The 23178-nt window shown below is 40.5% G+C and overlaps 1 long non-coding RNA gene across 1 annotated transcript; it reads left to right on the top strand.

The window, feature by feature from the left end:
* Window positions 1–4972: 4972 nt before the first annotated feature.
* Window positions 4973–9188, top strand: LOC119911696. The gene is made up of 3 exons (XR_005445980.1): window positions 4973–5078; window positions 7543–7632; window positions 8781–9188. It is a non-coding gene; the product is annotated as an uncharacterized LOC119911696 (long non-coding RNA).
* Window positions 9189–23178: the final 13990 nt, after the last annotated feature.

Genomic DNA, 23178 nt, shown 5'->3' with positions numbered 1-23178 from the left:
GTGAGATTGTAAATTAAGTGTATGCTGATCACACTGTTGTCTGTAGCAAGTAATCAACTCAAGGACCGTTGTTGAAACAGTGTGATAAACATACAGGTCTTTTAAAATCAAACTGATAAATGCAGTTTTAAGCTCAAGATGCAAAATCATATTGCTGATTAAACTAATTACAAGAAATTATATTTACTGAATTCTTCAGTAAACCATATGTTATTTTGATTATAATTGTTACTTGATAAAACAGCACCATCAATAAATGAAGTGCTACATGATGTCGCATACTCCTGTAATACATCATTTTACTATAATTATACAATTTTTTACATCTAGGGTTGGCTGATCTGGATATTAAGTTTACAAAGCCATAGTCAGGTGAGGATCAAGGGTCCTCTCCACTTTGTTCAATTAGATAAGCAATCTGCAAATCTTACCAGATTGGCCTTTTTAATTTTTACAACAGAAACACAAAGTAGAACTAATAACCATATTTTTAGCTGCACTGGGCATTTACCCTGTCAACTATCAAATTATACCTTTCTGTGCAAAGTAGTGAAGCAATTCAAACAAAGAAGTTTTTTTTAATGCAAATTCTGAAAGTAAGCATGATTGGTTACTTGATACACGGTCTTGTTATTGTAATGCTGTTAGCAGGAAATAGTGTTTTCCACCAGGGCAGTAAAATGTGAAATTTGTGTCTTAAGGACGAGACCCCAGATATAATTTTTAACAACAGACTAGGCTGCAGTGTTTCACTCACTGTCCGTGACTGGAAAGCAAGCCAGCCCTTTATAACAGAGAGTGTGAGAGAGGTAGATGGGGAGAGAAAAACAGAGCCACAAAACACACAGACTCAGACCCCACACAAACTTAAATAGGAAAAATTACACCAAAACATCATCACACAACTGTCACTCTGAGGGAGACGTGACAGCAGAGCCTTTATAGTGTTTGTTTAACCTTTAGTGCCTGCATGTCTGCACTTTTCTGCACTTGAAAAGCTCCTCTGCTCTTACTTACTACTGTCCTAGCAAGGATTTAAGAAACACTGAATTTGTCCTTAAGTAAATAAAAAGTGTTATTTCCATATCTATGTGGATGTGAGGTTTTTCTGTGCTCCACAAGCAGGTTGTTCTGTGTTGTAGAAAGTCTTGATGTCTTGTTGCATGTAAAACCTCAAACCAACCTGAGTGTGTTTTCTCTTTAGTTCTGACCTCACTGCTGAGCTGCACAACAAACCAAGGTGAGAGAACTTCTTGACATGCATTACATGTAACAACGTTACATATTTAGGAAATTTTTTGTAATATTTATTTCTTAAAGTTCGCATGAAATGTAAAGTGGAGTGCTTTTTGGTTTTGTTTATTTACGTGTTTCCTGTAAAAATACAAAGCTAGGGAGGTATTGATTGGCATTTAGCGAGTAGCTGAATGTGCGTTACGCCCCCATCCCATCATACAGACTCTGTATGGACTGGTTCCAGCTCACAGTGAGTGAACCCGGCAGCCGGGCCGGGACCGAACACAGTCTTCAAGACCGACAGAGGCCAGTTTGACAATAGGGAATACAGTACTGAGGTGGTTTTCTTGCCATGTTCACGGAGAGGCTGCTGAGCGTGGTTTCATTGCCTCACCTGTCTCCGGTTCCCATTCAGGCGCCGCACCTCACCATAATTTTTGCTGGATCCTCCCGGCCCTGGCCTGAAAACCTCCAGTGCCTGAGTAAAGCTGTATTTTGAATTATTGCCTGGTGCCTCAATTTTGTGTTTCCCTTTATATAAATAAATAACATTTCCACCATAAATTGGTGCAGAAAAATTCACCACAAAGGCACTAAACTATGTGTAACAAACAAAATTAATTAATTAATGGGGAAGGACCATAGACAGATAGATAGATAAAATGTTTCCCCAACAATGTAAAAATGAAATCTTCACCTTTGATGTCAACTTTGAGAGTTAAATTTGAAAACATTCAGGAAAAATGAAGAAAACATTTGTCAGCTGTTAACAGTGAGAATATGAAGAATGTGGAGAAAATCATTTTTCAAAAATGCAAATTATCTCTCTAATCACACAGTGTGTCTCTTCCTCCAGCCTCTCTGACTGTGAGTCCCAGCAGCTCTCAGCTGTTTGAAGGAGAGTCTGTCTCTCTGAGCTGTGAGGAGGACGACAGCTCTGCTGGATGGACGCTGAGGAGGAACACAACCACAGAAACCAGGACTCAGTGTGGGGACTGGGGAGGAGAACCAGCTGGTTCTTCCTGTTACATCAGCTACATTTTCCCATTGGACAGCGGAGTTTACTGGTGTGAGTCCAGAGAGGGAGCAACCAGTAACACCATCAGCATCACTGTCACTGGTAAGATCAGACTGTGGAGTTAGTGTTGATGAAGCTGTGTGTAAATGATGAAATGCTGTAGTTTGTCTCTGTGTTGAGGTGGACCAGTGATCCTGCAGAGTCCTGTCCTCCCTGTGATGGAGGGACATGATGTCACTCTGCACTGTGAAACAGAGACCCCTCCCTCCAACCTCCCAGCTGGTTTCTATAAAGATGGCTCCCTCATCAGGACTGAGCCTACAGGTCACATGACCATCCACCATGTTAACAAGTCTGATGAAGGCCTCTACAAGTGTAACATCAGCGGTCGTGGAGAGTCTCCATCCAGCTGGATCTCTGTCACAGGTGAGGAGCTCAAAGATAATTCTCAAACTGACCTGGTTTTGTTTTCTACATTAAGTTCAGCAGGTTTCAGGACAGCAGAGATGATTCATGATGTGACAACATTTCTAACTTTGCAGTCTGCAAAGAAACAAGAGTGAAATCTGTCAGAGTTCAACCCACCGTTTGATTTGTGGTCTTTTTAACGAGACATAGATAATAAATTTACTTCTGGTTGTCTTTCTGTTACCATGTTATAAGAAGCCGCCTAGGCCAAAATTAATTTCACTGCCAATGGGTGCCAATCGAGTTGGAATTTAACCTGGGTCTCCCACATGAAAGGCATTATTATTCACTGTGCTGCAAATAATACCCACCCACCCCTAAATCATGTATGTAAATACTCTAATGGGGCACTCAGACCAATTTAAGCCACGCAACGCTTTTCCTCACGGGGTTTTTATTGCTGGACATCTGCCAAGTGTTCACGCACAACACGGTAACACAAATAAACACAACTTGCCAAGCTGTATGAACCCAAAGTAAACATTCTGTTTTGATTAAAAAGCAATAAACAGATTAAACTGATGCCGAAATAACTACAATATGATGCAGATTTGTTAAATATATGAATTCATGCATTATCAGGTCTGTTAGCAAGACAGCAGGACAACAACTCTTAAAATGTTTGTTTTCTGAATGCAGTTCAGATCAATCTGGGCTACGCGATGCTAACTTGGTCACAGTTAAGTACAACCATAGCTGGAATAAAGTTACATACACATATTTTCTGAACCCACCAGGAAGTTCAACCTCATCGCTTTGTTTTCTCTCAGCAATGTCCAGTTTTGTCTGGTTTTTATATAAATATGAAGTAGTAGTCCAACAAAGCAAATGACGCTAACAATAACACTGAAACTGGATGTGCACGGAAGCTAGCTGCTGAGCAGCTTGAGTGAAGATAAATCAACGTTGAAATCCCAAAAAGTAAAGTAAAAAGCTAATTTAACAAAAGGAGTTTACTCCTAGCTCCTCCTGCAAGTAAACGGCGTAGTTGTCAGAGCAGAATCCAACCGACTACGGGTGTTTATTTGTCCAAAAGCTGCAGTGCTTCTATCGGCTCTTCTCTCCCAAGTTTAACCGCTCTCCGCTGGCGAGCAGAATTTCAATTGCCCAATTGCTTGGCCCTCTCAACACAACACTCTCAAGAACTGTGAGACTGGCTGTTGAATCAGGCTCCTTCTATCGAATCATCAAATCTTCAACTATTCAGGGTTAAGCCAAAATTTTAATTATGATTATGATTCATTTAAGCAACCCCTACCACAACAGATCCTCCATCAACCCCCTCTCCTCCTGGTTCCTCCTCTCCTCCTCTCTCTGTGTCGTGGTCTGCTGTTCTGTCTTTCTGTGTTCTGGTTCTACTGGTTCTACTGGTTCTACTGGTTCTGCTGGTGAGACGGTGCAGCCACATTAAACCTAAAGGTTAGTCACAGACTCAAACAACTAAAAAGTCAAATTGTGTTTCACTTTACTGCCACATGCTGCAGTTCACATTTAAAGTCACATTTTACTGTTGATGGATTTCTATTAACACTTCTGGACGTACAAATAATAATTAGTTCATAACAAGTTACAAACCGTTTCTTTAATTCAGACGTCCATCAGGATTCTCATAAATTACATTGCTGTTGTTAAAGGAGACCTATTGTGTTTTTCCACATTTTATGACGTATCTACAACGTTACAATGTTGGATGTTCATGTTAAACATGGTCAAAGCTTCAAATAATGAGGTTAAAGTAAGTCCCTGTAAGCAAAAACCTCAGATTTCCTCCTGTTCTGAACGCAATGTTTTCAGCTGCTTTGTCAGCCAAAGTCTCGGTTCCATGACTTGTGGAGCCAGATGGAGCCCATTTTCCATATATGGTCATTTGCTCCCACAGCTGCACGCAGTCTGTCTGTAACACTCAGAAACAACAACAGCCTGCTAACATGCTTCAGTTCTTGGCCGATTAGAAGACAGTGGGCTGTGAGAGAGGGGGGGGCCTTAAAGAGACAGGAGCATCTACAGCTTGTTTCAGACAGAAGCTGAAATGAAGGTCTGCATGAAGAATAAGTATAATTTTTTCAAACTTTAAATCATACAAAGCTGCTATACAGGAGTCACAGAACTACAATATAGGACTGGAAAAGCAGTTTAATAGGTCTCCTTTAATAAAACAATGTCACCACAGGGTCCATTTAGTGAGCTGTGGAGCTTTTGATCGAATAACATGACCTTCCTTGATTTAAATTTCTGCTCCCTTTGGTTCATTCAGCTGCTGAAGAAGAATTTGGGGATGATGACATCGCAGACGACATCACATACAGTGATGTCAAAATATCACATCACCTAAAGCAGCCAATCAGACGCAGCAAAGGTAACAATGTTTTATTGATTCTGGTTTTCAGGGACAGTGACTGTGTGTTCTTGTTCTTATGTCTTTGTGAGGACCAATTTAAATTTAGAGACTAGAAACCAGAAGAAGAAACAGAGCTGGTCAAGTTAATGTCAAACAACAGCAAAGGCAAGAGGCAGGCAGAGTTGCGAAGCTGAGGGGGGTTTGGCTGGTAAGGTGGCGACGCTGGTGTTCTTAGGAGTAATCCGAAGGTTGGTTCTGGAGAGTGAACGGGCAGGCAAATCCAAGGTTGAGGGTGGAAATGGAGTTTCTGGACACATGGCCATAATCAGCTATGAAGTCACCGAGGTCCGGTCCTCCATAATTATATGTAGCCTGCAGACTATCAATAAGAAAATTAGAATGAAAACCGTTCACAAGCTTAAATGAAGGCATGAGGACCCCGTTTCCCCCATCAGCGTCCACACTTGGGGAAACACATGAGGCAAATGAAAACATTGTGTGCGTAATAACTGACAACACCACAGTTTGCAAACCGTGTTTTGGGTAATACGCTTTGTGAATTTCCAGGTGGGTGTTCTTCTACACATCTGAAAGGTCTCACACAAAGTCCAGGTTCATACAGAGAAACTGTTTTGGAGTAAAGCACCCATCCTCCTGATCAGTCCTGAGCTCCATTAGAGCGTCTACATTATTTCAGAAGCTAAATGTTGAATTCTGTTTCCTCTACACTGTCCTGTCAAGTTTATAACTACAGTTCTTAGTTTTGCTGCATAAATGCCACAATATTTGCTGTGACATTACTTCTACTTTGTTTAGGTATTTTTATTAAAATATTTTGCACTGTGCAAAAAAATGCATGCATATACACTGTGCATGTCCCCGTATTTGCTTTGCAACTACTTCCAGTCTGTTTTCCGCCGCCACAGTTATTTTCAACTTGTAGTCGGTCCTTGGAAAAAAATCTCTCTCTGGTTCTTCGCCATTGATATCTTTAGTAGTACTTTCTTCTTTAGCCAAATCTTCTGCAACTGCGGAGTAGACTATCTGCTTTACTGTTTACAGCGTCACGCGCATGCCCAGTGTATGTGAACGACCACTTGATGTGCGTTTTCTGTAGCTTTTATATAGTCAGAGATCAATTCCTTTACGCAATCAGTTTTATTGATTAGAATCAATCATGTTTTGTGCCCTGTGGTGAATCTGTTAAGAGACGCTAACAGAGCTGTGGTCGTCCATTTTCTGGCTCTGCACATTTCACTGCTGGACTGTTAATAAGGTATTCCTTTATTGATCCCCCAAAGGGGAAGTTCAACATTTTTACATGGTTCTTCATATTTAAAGAAAAATTTTGACTCACATTTGGATTTCACTTTTGTAAAGTTAATAATTTAGTAGTTTGTGTGACATCCTGACTTACTGACGTTGACTAATAAACTTTATAAAATGCTGTCTATGATTAATGTGTTATTTGTCCCCTATTTTAAATTTAGCAAATGTAATACATAAAGTTACGCCTTTCTCTGTGTATAAATATTGTCAGTTTGTCCCGGTGTGTAGCAGAGCAGAAAGTAAGCTACTCTGTCACGAGATAAATGAAATACCTTAACAGCAGATCAGATGTGCAGATGAGTGCAACACACACCGTTGTGCACACAGTTGTTTCTTTCTGTATACGTGTTTGGTCCATAATAGGACTGATTTCAGTTTAACTTTCTGTTGCTGCAGCAGAATATTTTTGAATGTCGTATTAATTTTGTTGTTCATTAGCACATCCCTAAACAATACTGTTTCTGATAAGAACACTTCAGGTGAAGGTGGTCCTGCACATGTTTCGATGGAGGACTAAAAATTTAAATATAAATGTGTGAAATGACATGCCTCTGTACATCCTGCTCACATACAATACATATTTAAATATGTGGAAACTGTTGTAATCAAACAGTATTATTGATCTGTTTGTTTTAATGTAAGTAATTAAGTTTAGTTTAAGTGATTTTAAATGAAAGAGAAGACGGACTCAGCAGACTAAAAATACTTGATTGTGCATAGCATCTTTTTTTTCAGCTCTGAAAAACCAACCACAGCATTAACTTCCTCCAGTTGATTCCAGTAAACTATGGCCTTACATCAGTGTCGTTTCACACTACAGTGTGCTCTGCTTTAGCTGATAGTGTTTTCTGCCTCGTGCTGAAATGTGTGAAATCCTTTTAACAGAAGCGAGCAGCTTTGTGGTCTTCTAGTTTTAAATTACTACCCTCCAGCCGTACTTGGTCTTTCACCTTTTACAGTGTTAACAAAAAGAACACTGTATCACAATGCTGCTATTTATAAAGTCTATAATGCAACTTATTATAATTCTACATGAAAAACAACGAGTTGCAGTTCTTGTAGGAGTGCAAACACTAGCAGTAAATATACTAACAGTGCTAGTATCAGCTGTAGTACCTGCAGTTATGTAATTTGAATGCATTTTATTTTCCAGAGAGTGATCCAGCTGCAGTCTACTCAGCAGTGAGACGAACAGGAGACGTCAGTTATGGACAAATAGTCGTCAGACCACACAGGACGAGAGGTACAGCTGCTCTTTATTTACAGACAGAGTCGGGCAAGCTGTTTCCCCCTGCTCGCAGTCTTTAACATGATAGGTAGATAGGTATATTTATTTTGCCACATTAAAACAATTTATATAATGAAATGAGTTTGTAACTCCCTTCTGCTACATAGCAGACAGTATACAGTAAAATACAAGCAATAATAAAAATAAACTATCATCAGTGGAGCAGTGCTGAGGATGAATTAGAGTTTAAGAGTCTGAAAGCTTAGGGGAAAAAGCTGCTCTGCAGTCTGGTGGTGCGGCACCAGAAACTTCTATATTTCTTCCCAGAATGCAGCAGGGTGAACAGGCTGTGGCTGGGTGGGTCCTGTCCTTTAGCATCCTTTTCTTGAAATCAACAATCAGATATGAGATTTCAAAGACTAATATATTATTTGATGTATGGCTTCCTCCTTGCGTAATACAGTTTCAGGTTGCATGTTTTGGATGCAGCGAACTGTGTTTAGCGACAACAGTTTCCGCAGGACATCCGAGCCCATGTGGCTATATGTGTCACAGAAGCATGATGGTTTATTAGGCAGTGCAGCCTGAGAGCTTGAAGGCAACGCACATTCAATGGTTTTAGACCTCGCCCTTTACACACTGAGATGTCTACAAATAGAATTCTGAATCTTTTCACAACATTATCTACTGTTGATTTTGAAAGACCTAAACTCTCAGCACTCTTGCATTGAGATACGTTCCCTTTGAACTGACTGAGACATAAGGGGCCACGACCCGTCATTTCACAATCAACACAACACACCTCAAATTTCAAAACATGACGCTTATAAAGACCGAATGTCCAAACATTGTTTGTTAACTTAATCTGAACATTTTATTTTTCAGCTTGTGACGCTACACTGACTTCCTGTTAACATATCTGATTGCTCCTGATTGGACAGCGCCACAGGTGTTTCCTAGCAACAGATTCAGATCCCTGAAGTCTTTACTAGCTGAGACGTTTATTACGCTTTACTGGTGCGACCTGATTCAGTGAATCTCTAGTTTGAAACTCTTGTTAGTTCCTGAGAACTGAGTGAAGCAGAGTTGTTGTCTGGTGATGGAGTTTCTTTGTCTCCAACAGTTTCTCATGTTGTTTGAACTGTTTGTGTTTGTGTGTTCAGAGTTTCCAGCAGAGCCAGAGGTCGTCTACTCTTCACTGAGGTAGACCTTCACACCTTCACACCAGTCCAACCACTGATGTCCAGCTGGCCTGGAACTGGTCCCCAGAGCCCCTCACACCTCAGCACATCCATTTATTAGATTTCACTGTTAAAGCTAAATTAGACTAAATATATATAAATGGTGTAAAATCAGTCACACAAAAAATGGTTAAAAAGCTTTTTTTTAAGTTACTCATGCTTTTTTTTTTACCCTGTAAGTGTTTCAGTACGGTGCTGATCACAGACTTGTTGTTTTGTGGATAATATAATAACAAACTTTACGTTTGTTTATATTTTATTCATGTTCGTTGGTTTCTTGTTGCTGCAGCAACATGTTTCTCTACAGGATCAATAAACTTTGGTCTCGTTCTTGTTTGTCTCCTGTGGTTCTGTTGGTTTCACAAAGCTGTCGAATGGAAAATGTGAAATGAATTCACCGATACACACTTCTCGTTGGATAACTAAAAATAAACAAAGCTGCAACCGCAGACTCTGAACAGCATGAACACAATTCAGCTTCAGTACAGAGTCTCTGTTTGTGTTTTAAGAGTTTTGATTCTTTAATTTTAATCAATTTAAACCAGAAAAGGATAAAAAGACAAAGTTAGGAATAACAAAAAGAGACTTTTAAAAAGTGAGACAGAATTATGTTTTTAATAAAAACATTAAGTCACATTCATGAGTCAGTAAATGAAAAGTTAACTCAAATTTGTGACAAGTTATTTTTAAATTTAGTATAAAGATTAGTTATTTCAATACTTTTCATAGATTTCACTTTATTTATTGAATGAATTTAATGAATGATAATGAGATACCTTTTCTTTTAAATGAAGCTGCTGTTGTTCAGTTGTTCTGTGATGTCATCAGATCACCTGATGGGACCAAACCGTGTAATTTAGTTTGGTCTATTTTTCTCTTTTAGTTCAGGGTTAGAAACATGAGCAACAACAACTAATCATATAGTTTCTCCTTATTTTATACATCCCATGACCCACAGACCCACAAGACTCTCGCTTTTTAACGTCCGTGGTATACCTTTATCATCATTTTTGTTAGCAACAATTCATGTGCAACATCATGTTAGACTTTCAAAAGGAAACTAGGTGTAAATGTTGTCAAGTGTCGCGTGTAGAAACAGCGGTTTCTCTCTCCCTCTCACACTTTGCCATCATGTTGTCACCACCCCGGCATCTGGCCGGTGACAGTTGTTGATTGAGAGTGTGTTTATTGTGACCTTTGAGTGAATGTGGTGTGCTTCGTGCATTTTCTGTTTGTCTGTTTGTGTTCTCTCTCTATTTCTCCTCTCTTCCTTGGTGGACTCAGTTGGCTCTCTGGTTTTGGCGCCAATCTGCACCTGCACACATCGTTGAGTCAACTCTAGAATTGCCGGTTTCTTCACTCAAGTCTGGGATTGTCAGCCAGTTTACACTTCAAACTCTGGAAAATTCCCGAGAGCGCCAACGTAACATCTTGCCAGCCACAAACCATGACTCTAGCCCAAAACCCCCTCAGCGCTACCAAACTGCCTGCTTCTAACTTTACATGTTTGTGAACAATAAATCTCTTTACTGAACCTGCGTTGTGTCCGCACCAAGCAGGAAGCTTCCAGTCTACAATATGAAGCGAATGCGTAAATCCCTTAAACCTGCATTCTATTAAAAATCCAGTTGGGGCGACTCTTCTGGTTGCAAAAAGAAGTCTTGCTCCATTAGAAATAATGGTAAAATGACCCTACTTCTCAGCTGAATAATTACCCCAGTAAACACTTTCCTGATGAGTTTATTGTCTCAGTCACTAGTTTCAAGTCTTGACAGTTAAAATGAAGTTACAGTTGCACCTAGCTAAGCAAGCTAGCTAGCTCCGCACACGGCCGTTAGCTCCACCGTATCGTCACTTCCGAGCACTTCCTGGTAGCAAAAACTTGACATGGGCCCTATCGGCCAAACTCGAGGCTTCAAAACGGCAGTCCACAAACCAACGGGTGACGTCACGATGACTACGTCCATTTCTTATATACAGTCTATGGTCCGCACTAAGTCTGGCTTTCATCCTAAACGATGACATATGTCACTGCTGCAGTGGGGGGGAAATGAAATGAGAGCCAACAACTACAAATTTACAACCACGAAAAAAAGACAGAAGACGTAGACACCAAGCTAAGTGACGGATTCTGTCTTACTTTGTGGAGCTTACAGTAATCATATACCAAAATACAAATTGACAGAAGAACTCGTTCTGTTTGTTAGAGTGAGGAGCTTTGTAGCTGGTGATCTGTCTGAGCTCCACAGAACCAGAGTCATTGAGAAATGATGCTGTAGTCAGTCTCTCTATGGTGGTTTAGCTTCACACACCGCCTTGCTGCCTTGCTAAACCTGCCCTGTCTCCACTCCTAAACGTCTTTTTCTTTTCCAACCTTAGCTGAGTTTAGCTGTGAACCAGGGTTTGTCTCCCTCTGGTGTGTAGAGATACACAGGACTCCTCACAGACACTGATGTAGGACGTCAGCCTGTGTGAACTCATCCAGACAGTTAGTAGCAGTCCTGAAAACATCCCAGTCACTACAGTCCAAGCGCACTCGAACGTCCTCCATAGATCACTGGTCCACTTCTTTAAAGTCTTCAGAACAGATTTACAGTACTTTAATTTCAGCCTGTGGTCGTGGAAAATTGTGGTTTTCCTGGTGAGGGATAGAACAAATAATTGAGTTACAACAACTGTTGTGTTTTAAGAATTTATTAATAAGAGAATAAACAGAGTAGGACTACTACAACACAAAGACCAGAGGTTCTGTCTCCTTTGGTCCAATATCTGAGATTCGAGGAAGCCCGATTCCAGGATAGTGACCGTTGCTACGGTGTCGTATTTGTCCCGCCTCTCCTCTACTGCGTTTGGACAGCTGAGTAAAAAGTGAAATTGACGAGCGCAGCGTTTTCCCCAAATTTGAACATTTTTCAACTCTCGGTGAACAGAGAAAAGACTCTCAGCGCGGGAACAAATGCTCAGGCCCCGTGTCCACCAAAGCATTTTCTGCCAACTGAGGCGTAGCGTTTTTTTCCGACTGCTTTGGTTGCTATGATACATCAAATCCGTGGTTGCAAGTAGTTCTACCTAACTTTACTGGATGAAAAAATGTCAACACAGAGCAGAGTACCTGCTCTGGCTCTTGCTCTGAACAAAGGTTGAGAGAGGACGGACTGGCCGTGTGGGTTCATGATTTTGTGGGCGAAGAAACATCTCGGCAAGTACCTCCGTTTAGTCCAGACGCTGAGGTTGGACGAAGCCCTGCTCCAGCATAGTAGGCTAACCGTTGCTACGGTGTGGTATTTGTCCCGCCCCTCCTCTACTGTGATTGGACAGCTGAGTAAAAAAGTGACAATGACGAGCACAACGTTTTTCCCAAAGTTGAACATTTTTCAACTCTTGCTCATCGCCCGGCGCCGTCAGAAAAAAACGCTTTGGTGGACACGGGCCCTAAGTAGCTACTGCCATCATTGTGTCACAGTCTAAGATGCAAAGAACATTGTCGTCTAGTGTAAACTCCAGCAAAAAGCTTTCAACCGCAAACAATTCTACATCTGATTTATTGAAGCATCTGCTGAAGCAGCACAGCAACGTGAAACTTACAGAAAGCAACTGCAGCAGCTGCTGTCACTGATGCTTGGACTAATCGGGAGAGAGTGGCGTTAACGCAACATTTTGTAACTATAATACTGCTCTCATAAACAGGCTAAATGTGCAGTAAACCCGCTGTTAAAAAGTCAGGATTTACTCACTTTATTTTTTTTATTTCAGCCGGTGGCGTTAAGTAACATTAGGCCTTGGCTCTATGCTCTAAGCTCTGTAAAAACCACACTCCTTGCTGCTGTTATGGACATGATGTTAGTTAAAAAGTCGGGGGAGACTGTTATGAATCTTTAAGGACAACCCAGATTAATTTTATAATCCAGTCTACAGTTGACCTTTAATTACATTTCCTATTGTTCACCCAAACAATTTCTGTTGTCTATACAGTCTACTTCCTTATTTTACTTTTTTCTTTCTTTCTTTTTTACAGTATCAATGATGCTGAAGCTCTCACTATATTTGCTGCATTTATACTGAGCTACCTTTTGGTTTCACTGTGATCTGAATGGATTTCTTCTCCTCTCTTTGTCTCTAGCTTGGTGTTTTGTGGAGGAGCTGTTAAAGTTAACAACAGCACCACCATGCTGACAGTTGTCTCCACTGCAAGCTGCCCTACAGGGACATTAACATAATACTGAATCAGCTTCATTGTAAAGATGTCTGTGAAGATTCTCAGTCATCCAGAGTTTTCCAGGGAAACTTCAAATCAAGGGCGAATGGACTTAGTTGATACTCTGAGTCGTTTCACCTCTCATCCTCTTGATTTGACCTTGATTTTAATTGTCCTTGGACTTCCATTGTAAAGCCACCCACAGCACCACCAGGTGGTGACATTGCTGCACTAGAGGAGGGTGTGGTCTTAAAAATATACTGATGAATATTCTGTAAACACATGTATGTGAACTGAGACAAACATCTTTAAACCACATTAAAATATACTTTTAGAGTCTAAAATGTCTTTGTATTTTCTAAATGTAAATACATGTTTACTAAAGAACATGCCCTCTCATCTAATACCTTAACACTTTAAACTAATCTAAGTAGCAGTAATCCACCATCCACTAAACTACAGAAGTGTTCCTTAGATATTTCACTTTGTTCAATCAACTCTCATATGTTTGTCTGAAGGTCTCATTTTTACAGTGTTTTTACAATTTATGTATATTTGTGACTGCAGTTTAGACTAGAGGAAATGGTGTTACAGACTGGTATCTGTTCAGCCCTGATACAATCATCTAAAATTATTTTGGTACCATAGTCCCATTAATGTCTGCTGTAAGTGGCATCTGTTTCACACATTCATTTTCTAAGAATCAATGGAAGTGGTCAATAATTTATATAATAAATAATAAATCATCAGTCATTTAGCTGACGATTTTATCCAAAGCGACTTACAATTGCTATATATGTCAGAGGTTGCACTCCTCTGGAGCAACTATAATGTCTTGCTCAGGGGCACATTGGCGGATGGCAAAGGCATGTGTCTTATGCACTTCGCCATCACCACCCCATATATATTCAAATGCTCTCTGTGGAGAATACCTGATGCCTTCAATCAATCAGATGAAATATACCTTATTTCATTATATATTATTATTATTATTTGCCTGTAACACAACAGGAGGGTTAAACTAAACCAAAAGCTGTGAGGTACTTTGATCACATCGCTCTTGTACCATCTCTCATTAGGTTTTATTGGATGGACAGTTTTACAGCTGTCCGCAACAATTATAACATTCAGTATTATTTAACAGTATCTAATAGTATAGCTGAAGCTCTTTGAGGTCCAGGAAGACTGTAACCATACAAACAGGAGATATAACACAGACCTGCTGGTTTCAATGCTTGTTCACTTTGAGACTAAAAATAAAGCCTATTTCCTGCTATTTGTGTGAGAGAAAACCACAAGTGATACAGAAAGAGGAAGGAGGTGGGTTTTACTTGGTGTCACTGGAGAACATGCTGATCTCAGATGACCAAGATTTAAAATGGAGGAATCATCTTTACCGTGGCTGCTGGGTGAGTAAAAATCTACTTAATGTGTGTTTAATGTGTTTGTCTCCACGTTTCTCAAAGATTAGTTCTAAAACATTTCTGTTGTTTCTGAGAGTGAATAAGGACTGAATTCAGCCAAATAGCGTCAACAACAGGAGGATAACAGGTTGAAGAAAATTTCATAAAAAGTTTGAGAAAACAGGGTATTTACTAGCGCTGCACAATCAATCCAAATACTATCAAAATCCCCAAAATGGCCAAGTGCAAATCATAGAAGGTGTCATTTTTTGAAAGTAAAATGACAAAACAACATTACTGTATAATGAAGTACTGTAGTGCTGCAGGGACCCAAACAAATGTCACATCGTCATGATTTAATATTTTTAGTGAAAATGAAAATTTTGATCCAAAAAAGATAATTCCCACTAATCGTGCTACAAAAGAGAAAATGTTTGGAAATGAAACTAAAATGGTTGCACTTTATTTTAATTTGTATCAAATTTGATCAAAACTTGAAATATGTTCCTTGCTTGTTGCCAGCAGCGCTACAGTTTAGTATAGAAATTGTGTGGTAGTCATTCACGTAGAAATGAGACATGATTATACATAAAACTTGATTTTGGATGATAAGATGAATATTACATTTTCAACAGCTCGAATCTGCAAAATCTGCACTGTAAACTGGTTAAACCCCCTGCAAACAGAGTACTGATAATGTAAATACAATGAATGTGGGTAAAACAGGAGCTGACTTCTCATTATAACTTTGGTCTTTCTCACCTTGTTCTTGCTCACTCTTTGTGCTGCTAACCAAAAGGCAAACATTTATATATAATAGGAGGAAAGACTCCATGTGGATATGTCTTTTTACACGCACTGGCTTGTAAAAAGAAAAACAACAGTTCAGTCAGTGTTTCCCACACATAGACTTTACTTCTATTGATTTGCCTGTTGATTAAAAAAACGCATTGTGCTACTAAACACTGTAGCAACACGACCACAGACAGCGGTTGGACAGCACTTTGTGGATGAACATTTATATGAGTCACAAGTACACAGAAGTGCTAATAAACAGAATAAACTACAGCTTTCACTAACTGCTGATGCCCCGACAGCCATCTTGGATCACGAAGTCGAGGCAGCGCGGTTCTCCCGACTTCCCAAGTGGGAAATCTGATTTTAAACTTTGAACATAGAAATTCCGACTTCCCATGTCAAATGGAAAGCACCATTAACTCGGGGTTATCAGGAAAACTCAGGGTTGACAAACTCTGACTGCCTACACTGGAGTTAAACGGTACTATGACAGTGGATAAGATGTTGGTTAGCTGAGTCCGTGTTAACCTAATTGGAGTTGGTGCGCGTTCATATTAATCTAATATTGTGGCAGCTGACAAAGCCAGGGAGGCTTGTTGGCATCGCATTGAGTAAATTTGTAGCCTAATTATCTTCCCAGTGTTCTTATTGTAGGCTATGTATTTTATGGACTCCTTTATATGTAATATGATTAAGATTTAAAGATGCACATAAGGTCCATTGTAATAGAAAAAAAAGGAGCCAGCAAAGAGGGGTAATAATCCGAGACAGAATTTAATTTCCAAGATTGATATACAAGTAAAAAACTTGAATATTCTCTGACATTATAGTCACACACTTATGAGAGAAACTTCACTTTGCATGCAGTGGAAAGTTAAATTAGACTTCACAATCGGATTTAGTAGTGAGGAAATATGCACCTTAGAGACTTTATACTCCTCCCTAAAATCACCAAGGCTGCAGGACTCGCTGTGTGAACCAGAGGCGATTCTAGGATCAGACCTTTAGGGGTGCTCAGCCCCTAATGAGAATGTAACATGTATGCAACGCCTTGCAAATGTGTTCACTAATCGGTGGAGAGGCCTACTAGAGAGGAGCTGGTGCACAGCGGAGCGAGTCAGTCAAGGGCGTCACTTTGTGTTGAAAAGTGGTGGAGACAAAAGGGCTCAGATCAGGGGGGTGATGATACATTTGGGTCATGAGACGTGACTTTTAGCACTGTTTAGATTAAACATTTGATGCTGAAATATATGTATGGGGGGTCTGGGGTTCCTCCCCCAGAAGATTTTAAGCATTAAACTGGTAATTTCCTGCATTCTGGAGACATTTTCTGCCCCAATTTATGGTGGAAATGTCTTTTTCTATATGAGGGAAAACTATAATGCATTGCAAGTTTTCTTATTGTGCAAATAAATCTTTCTCAAAGCATTTTCATTTGTCAGTTAACATTTCTTGGTGCAAGCTGTTTTTCAGAACATTTTTAACAAATGCTTTGAAATAGTGATGGGGACAAAATCTGACATTTCAAAATGTGGTGGGGACATGTCCCCAGCGTCCCCAGCATAAATGACCCCTATGGGGTCAGTGGACCAGTTAGGGTCAGACAGCAGTGTGGAGCTGTAGACTCGTGTTTACGCCCTCAGAGGAGGGAGGATGTTAAAAGTGTCTCCCTAAGTTAAGTGTTCGGTCTTGTGTTTTCAGCAAAAACAACGATCAGTGCAAGTTGGGAGGGGCCACACATATCCCCCCTCAAAACTGAAAGTAGGCTATTAGTTTGGCCCAGACTGACACCCAATCAGCCTTCTGCTGCAGCTGACTAGTCGGCCAACGCGGTCGCAGATCATTATAAAACATTAGAAACATGCCAGTATTTATGGACCTTAAACCAGTTTCATGTAAGAAAAGCCATATGAAACTGTAAGTTGTCCCTTTTCTACTGATGGAGAATCAATGGAGCACACGTGGAGAGAGAGACAGAAAGAAGGAGGCACACTGATGTGTTTACCAGCAGAGGTACCTTAGGTTGTTTGTGGAGAAAAGAGAAGTGAAGGGAAAGGAGACTCAGCAAGTGAGTGACGCCTAAATATGGTGGAGAATGAAGTATAAATAAAACAAGCTAGTACAATAGTAAAAACATACCCGCAAACACAGATATACTGGTGTTCAGCCTAACAGTACAAGGATATGACTTTTTGGTCCATATCGCCCAGCCCTAGTGGGTCATGGAAATCCATCGTCATGGCAACTGACTTTAGTAGCAACTGATTTTAGTAGCAACTGATTTTAGTAGCAACTGACTTTCTGAGGGAAAAACACAGCTGGTTCAGCACAGTGCTAATCTAATGTCAGAGAAAAAATAATTATTTATAAAAGAAATGTTTGGGGAGCTGAGATGGCCCATGGGTTAGAACCCCTCAAAAGGTCTATGATAAAACTGTGTTTGTTTACTGTCTGATCAAGAACACATTAATTCTACATCTGATTAGTACTGTAAAATACGAACCAGTTAAACATTGAATCTGATGTCTTAAGGCAGCACCTTTGTGACTCTTATCTTTTAAAGCATAAAGTGGGTCATGCATACACGTTTGCCTTGACTGAATATCACACTAACATAAAGCTTGAAACGCGTTGTGATCAAAGTGGCTGCAGAGCTTTTTTTAAAGAGTTTAACCCTTTGGTGCCTACATGGCTTTTCTACTCTTGAACATCTTTTGTGCTTTTGCTCACTACTGTCCTAGCAAGGATTTAAAAGACACTGTGTCCTTAAATAAATGTAATTTGTTATTTCCTTCTCTAATATTTCACTTCACGTTTTTCTGTGCTCCACAAGCAGGTTATTCTGTTTTGTAGAAAGTCCAGATGTCTTGTTCCATGTAAAACCACAACCTGAGTGTGATTTCTCTTTAGTTCTGACCTCACTGCTGAGCTGCACAACAAACCAAGGTGAGCAAACTTCTTCTGTCACAGCTGAAAAGTTATTCTCTCCCTGATAGAACAGTTAGTGTTTAGGACAGTGTTTGAGGAGGGAAACAGACACTTTACACATACAATAAAACACTGAATGCAGTGTTGCAGACTGGAACCAAAGCGGAAACTGCTGCTATAAAAATGTTGTTCAGAAACCAGAACTGCACAACATGATGCACATGATGCCACAGAGAAGTGGAAAACAGTTTTTCAACCGTGCATGTGTTCATGTTTGTGTAGGCTTTTCGTGATGGATTTTGTCATGTCCTATCGTTAGTAATGTGTTTATTGTTTTTTGCATGCTTACAAGCTCAATTTACATCAGTCATGCAAACAGCAATGTTTTGTAGGTCATTCTGCATAAAATAAAGCATTAACTGCAAGCCATGGCAGACCTGATTTTTTGCACCATTACGCATTGTAGAAGACTTCAAATTCCCTCATGTGAAATTATTTTTGTGATACGATCGCCACTACAATATTGATTGGTAAATTATGTCAATAAACAGGTCTCCCTGTTAGGTCTCCTGGGAGGTCAGGACTGGATTTACACTGCTGAGGTTGCTTTGATAGCAGCCTTCAGGTCGTCTGTATTGTTGGTCTGTTGTTCCTCTTGACAGTAGATTCTCTATGGGTGAGTGAGTTGGCTGGCCAACCAAGCACAGTGAAACCATGGTCAGCAAACCACTTCCTAGTGGTTTTGTCCCTGTAGGCAGGTACCAAGTGCTGCTGGAAAAGCAAATCAGCATCTCCATGGAGGTTGTCAGCAGATGGAAGCATGAAGTGCTCTAAAACCTCCTGGTAGACGCTGCATTGACTCTGGACTTGATAAAACACAGTGGACCCACACCAGCAGATCACACAGCGCTTCAAATCATCATCTGACTGTGGAAACTTCACACTGGTCTTCAAGTGACTTGGATTCTGTGCCTCTCCACTTGAATTGGACCTTGAATTCCAAATTAATTGGTAAATTTACTTTCATCTGAAAAGAGGACTTTGGACCACTGAGCAACGGTGCAGTTCTTTTTTTATCCTTAACCCAGGTAAGACACTTCTGACATTGTCTCTAGTGGCTGTTGAAGCTCTGAGTCTCCGTCCACTCCTTGTGAAGCTCCCACAAGTTCTTGATTGTCAATTTGCTTGACAATCCTCTCAAGGCTGCGGTCATCCCTGTTTCTTGTGCACCTTTTCCTGCCACACTTTTCACACGCTTTTCATGAAAATGCTTTGATCCAGCACTCTGTGAACAGCCAGCCCTTTCAACAGTGACCTTCTGTGGCTGTGGAGGAAGTCAATGAGTGTCTTCTAGACTGTCAAGTGAGAAGTCTTCATGATTGTGGTTGTGTGCACTGAACCAGACTGACAGATTAAAGGCTCTTCTTGTCGCTACTCCACAAGCGGGGAGGGGAGAGCCTTTGTGTTTGTGAGGGTTTTGATATTCATTTCTCTTTTTGAGTAAGTGAGAGGTGCTTGATGGGTTTTTATTTCAGTCTGTCTGTTTGTGTTTTTCTGGCCTTTTCTCTCTTTCCCTCTCACTCGCTCTTTTAGTTAAGAGTATTTTTTTTCATAATGTATGTCAAAAAGTGAAACCTTCATATGTTCTAGAGACATAACGTGAAATATTTATTAATACTTTTGTTGTTTTAATCTTGATGATTACAGCTAACAGTTCATGGAAATATAAATATATAGTACAATAAAGACTGTGTAATAAAGAAATAGCAAACTGAGAAGTGTCAGGGAATTTTCTTCTTGAACCCAGATTCAAGCAGACAGTTCAGGACGGTTTAAACAATTTATTAAGCAACAAGGTGAAGCTCTGGTAACTCAGGAACTGCAACACTAAGCACAGGGAAGCAGGATTAGCGATAGGCAAAGGCAAAAAAAAGTTTATGGCTGGTAAGGCAAGAAACTGGCTAGACATTAGCGTCTAGTAAACATGACTTAACAATCCAGCGGGGAACAGGAGTGAAGCCAGAGCTTAAGAAGCTGCACTCCTCTGGAGCAACCATGGGTTAAGTGTCTTGATCAGGGACACAATGATGGTGGGTCACAGTGGGAATCAAATCTAGGTCTGTCACACCAAAGGTATCTATCTTATCTGTTGTGCCATCGCCACCCAGCAAAAGACAGCTCTGCTGGATGGACGAAACATGGATGTCAGCTCATATCTGAGTTTTAATTAATGGTTAACTCAGCATCTGAAGCAATGTCATCAGTTTAGCAGTGAAGAAGTGACAGTGAGGATATTATGAATGTGGAGAAAATAAACCCAAATAATCTCTCTAACCACATCTTTCTGTCTCTTCCTCCAGCCTCTCTGACTGTAAATCCCAGCAGCTCTCAGCTTTTCCGCTGGATGTCTGTCATGCTGAGCTGTGACGAAGACGACAGCTCTGCTGGATGGACGCTGAGGAGGAACACAACCAGAGAAACCAGGACTCAGTGTGGACCTGACTGGGGAATATTTAGTATTTCTTCCTGTTACATGAGCTACATCAACCCATGGGACAGCGGAGTTTACTGGTGTGAGTCCAGAGAGGGAGCAACCAGTAACACCATCAACATCACTGTCCCTGGTAAGATCAGACTGTGGAGTTAGTGTTGATGAAGCTGTGTGTAAATGATGAAATAAGCTGTAGTTTGTCTCTGTGTTGAGATGGACCAGTGATCCTGCAGAGTCCTGTCCTCCCTGTGATGGAGGGACATGATGTCACTCTGCACTGTAAAACACAGACCCCTCCCTCCAACCTCACAGCTGGTTTCTATAAAGATGGCTCCCTCATCAGGACTGAGCCTACAGGTCACATGACCATCCACCATGTTAACAAGTCTGATGAAGGCCTCTACAAGTGTAACATCAGCGGTCGTGGAGAGTCTCCATCCAGCTGGATCTCTGTCACAGGTGAGGAGCTCAAAGATAATTCTCAAACTGACCTTGTTTTGTTTTCTACATTGAGTTCAGCAGGTTTCAGGACAGCAGAGATGATTCATGATGTGACAACATTTCTAACTTTGCAATCTGCAAAGAAACAAGAGTGAAATCTGTCAGAGTTTAACCCACCGTTTGATACATGATCTTTTAACTCTACATTAACCACAGTAGAGAAAGATTACAAATTTACTTCTGTGTGTTCTGTTTCTGCATTTTGTTGAGTTCTCTGTGAATTTAATCATATTTTATTCTTCATTTCAGGAAAGCCCATGACTACAAGTCCTCCTTCTTCCCCCTCTCCTCCTGGTTCCTCCTCCTCGTTCTCACCCACCTCTCCTCCTGGTTCATCCTCCTCTTCCTTACCCACCTCTCCTCATGGTTCTTCCTCTCCTCCTCCCTCTGTGTCGTGGTCTACTGTTCTATCTTTCTGTGTTCTGATTCTACTGGTTCTTCTGGTTCTACTGGTGAGACGATGGATCCACATGAAACCTAAAGGTTAGACACAGACTAACGACAACAAAAAAAGTCATTTTATTTACAACCATGTGCTGCAATAACCTTAATTTGTGGAAAGTAAAAATAATATGTTACAAACAGTTTCTCTAAGTCAGACGTCAGTTAGGATTCTCATAAATTACATGGCAGTTGTTAATAAAACAATCTCTGACTGCAGGTGCCAAAGTGACCCAAATCCGATTTTTTTGTTCATATGTGACTCAGATGTGATCTTTTTATGACAGTGTGAACAGGTCAAGTCACATGGAATCTCATCTTTCCAGTTCAGACTTGGGCCACTTTCATAAGTGGTCTAAAAAACAATAGAGCAGCTGTTTCCCTGCATGACGGAGCCGCGAAAAAGCTTCACATAGGCCATTATTATACATGTGGCTCTCTTCCTTCTCTACCTTGCTATCATCTTCTCACAAATTCCCTTTTTTACACCTGAAATCCACCGTATCATGAGTACTCTTCTGAGTTACGTGCATGCTACTTATCCGATTGGACGCAGTAGAGCAAGAGCAAGAGAGAGAGTGAGAGATTTGGGGGGCAGATTCCCTGCACAGCGCCAGAAACAGTAAATGTCACAGAAAGGACAAAGTTGTGAACATTTATCATAATTTGGGAAAGATGTGACCCGGGGAGTAAACAGAGAGAGGGAAATGAGATACAGGAGTCTCCCATGAAATTTCGGGAGGGTTAGTAAGTAGGGGCTAACAGGGGCTAACCCCTGTGGCTCCTTGTTTACTTCTGTAAGACAGCGTGCTGCGTGTGACGTGGTTTTATTCTTCTGCATATGTGGGTCACTTTCAGGCTGTGGACAGTTCAAATTGGAGTCTGATATGGGCCACATTTAAACAGCAATCTGAACTGTCAAACTAAAGAATCGGATCTTGAAAATAATTCAGAATTGAGCATCAAGGCCTCTGATGTAGCCTTGCGCAGGCTTGTGGAGCTTTTGATTGAGTCACATGATCTTGATCATGTTTGAAATTTCTGCTCATTTTGGTTCATTCAGCTGCTGAAGTAGAAGTTGTGGATGGTGACATCACATACACTGTCAAAATATCACGTCACCTAGCAGCCAATCATATGCAGCGGAGGTGACAATGTTTTATTCATTCTGTTTTTCAGGGACAGTGACTGTGTGTTCTTGTTCTTATGTCTTTGTGAGGATCTGTTTTAGTTTCAGACTTTGAGATTGTCAGAGTTTGGGCTAGAATCCAGAAGCAGACCAGACACAAAACTGGTTAAGTTAAGAGGTTTATTGTCAAACAACAGGCAAAAGCTAATGGCAGATAGGGTTGTGAACCTGAGGCGTTTTAAGTTTCCGATTCAGATAAATCCCCTTCACTCGTGTTGTGTTGGTGTGTTTTCAACTTTCTCAGCAGCAGCAGTATTAACAAATAAAAAAACCTGTCAAAATGTAAATTGTACTTCAATTTAATTATTGGACTTTCACACATCTGTCTTCAGCTGTATCCTGATTTTTGCTGTTGTTTTCCAGAGAGTGATCCA

Source organism: Micropterus salmoides, unplaced genomic scaffold (genome assembly GCF_014851395.1).
Source record: "Micropterus salmoides isolate LMB-PRFRI ecotype aquatic unplaced genomic scaffold, ASM1485139v1 Ms_hic_scaffold_2, whole genome shotgun sequence".
NCBI lineage: Eukaryota > Metazoa > Chordata > Actinopteri > Centrarchiformes > Centrarchidae > Micropterus > Micropterus salmoides.
Note: the sequence above shows the minus strand (reverse complement) of the source record. Positions and strands in the feature narration are given on the sequence as shown.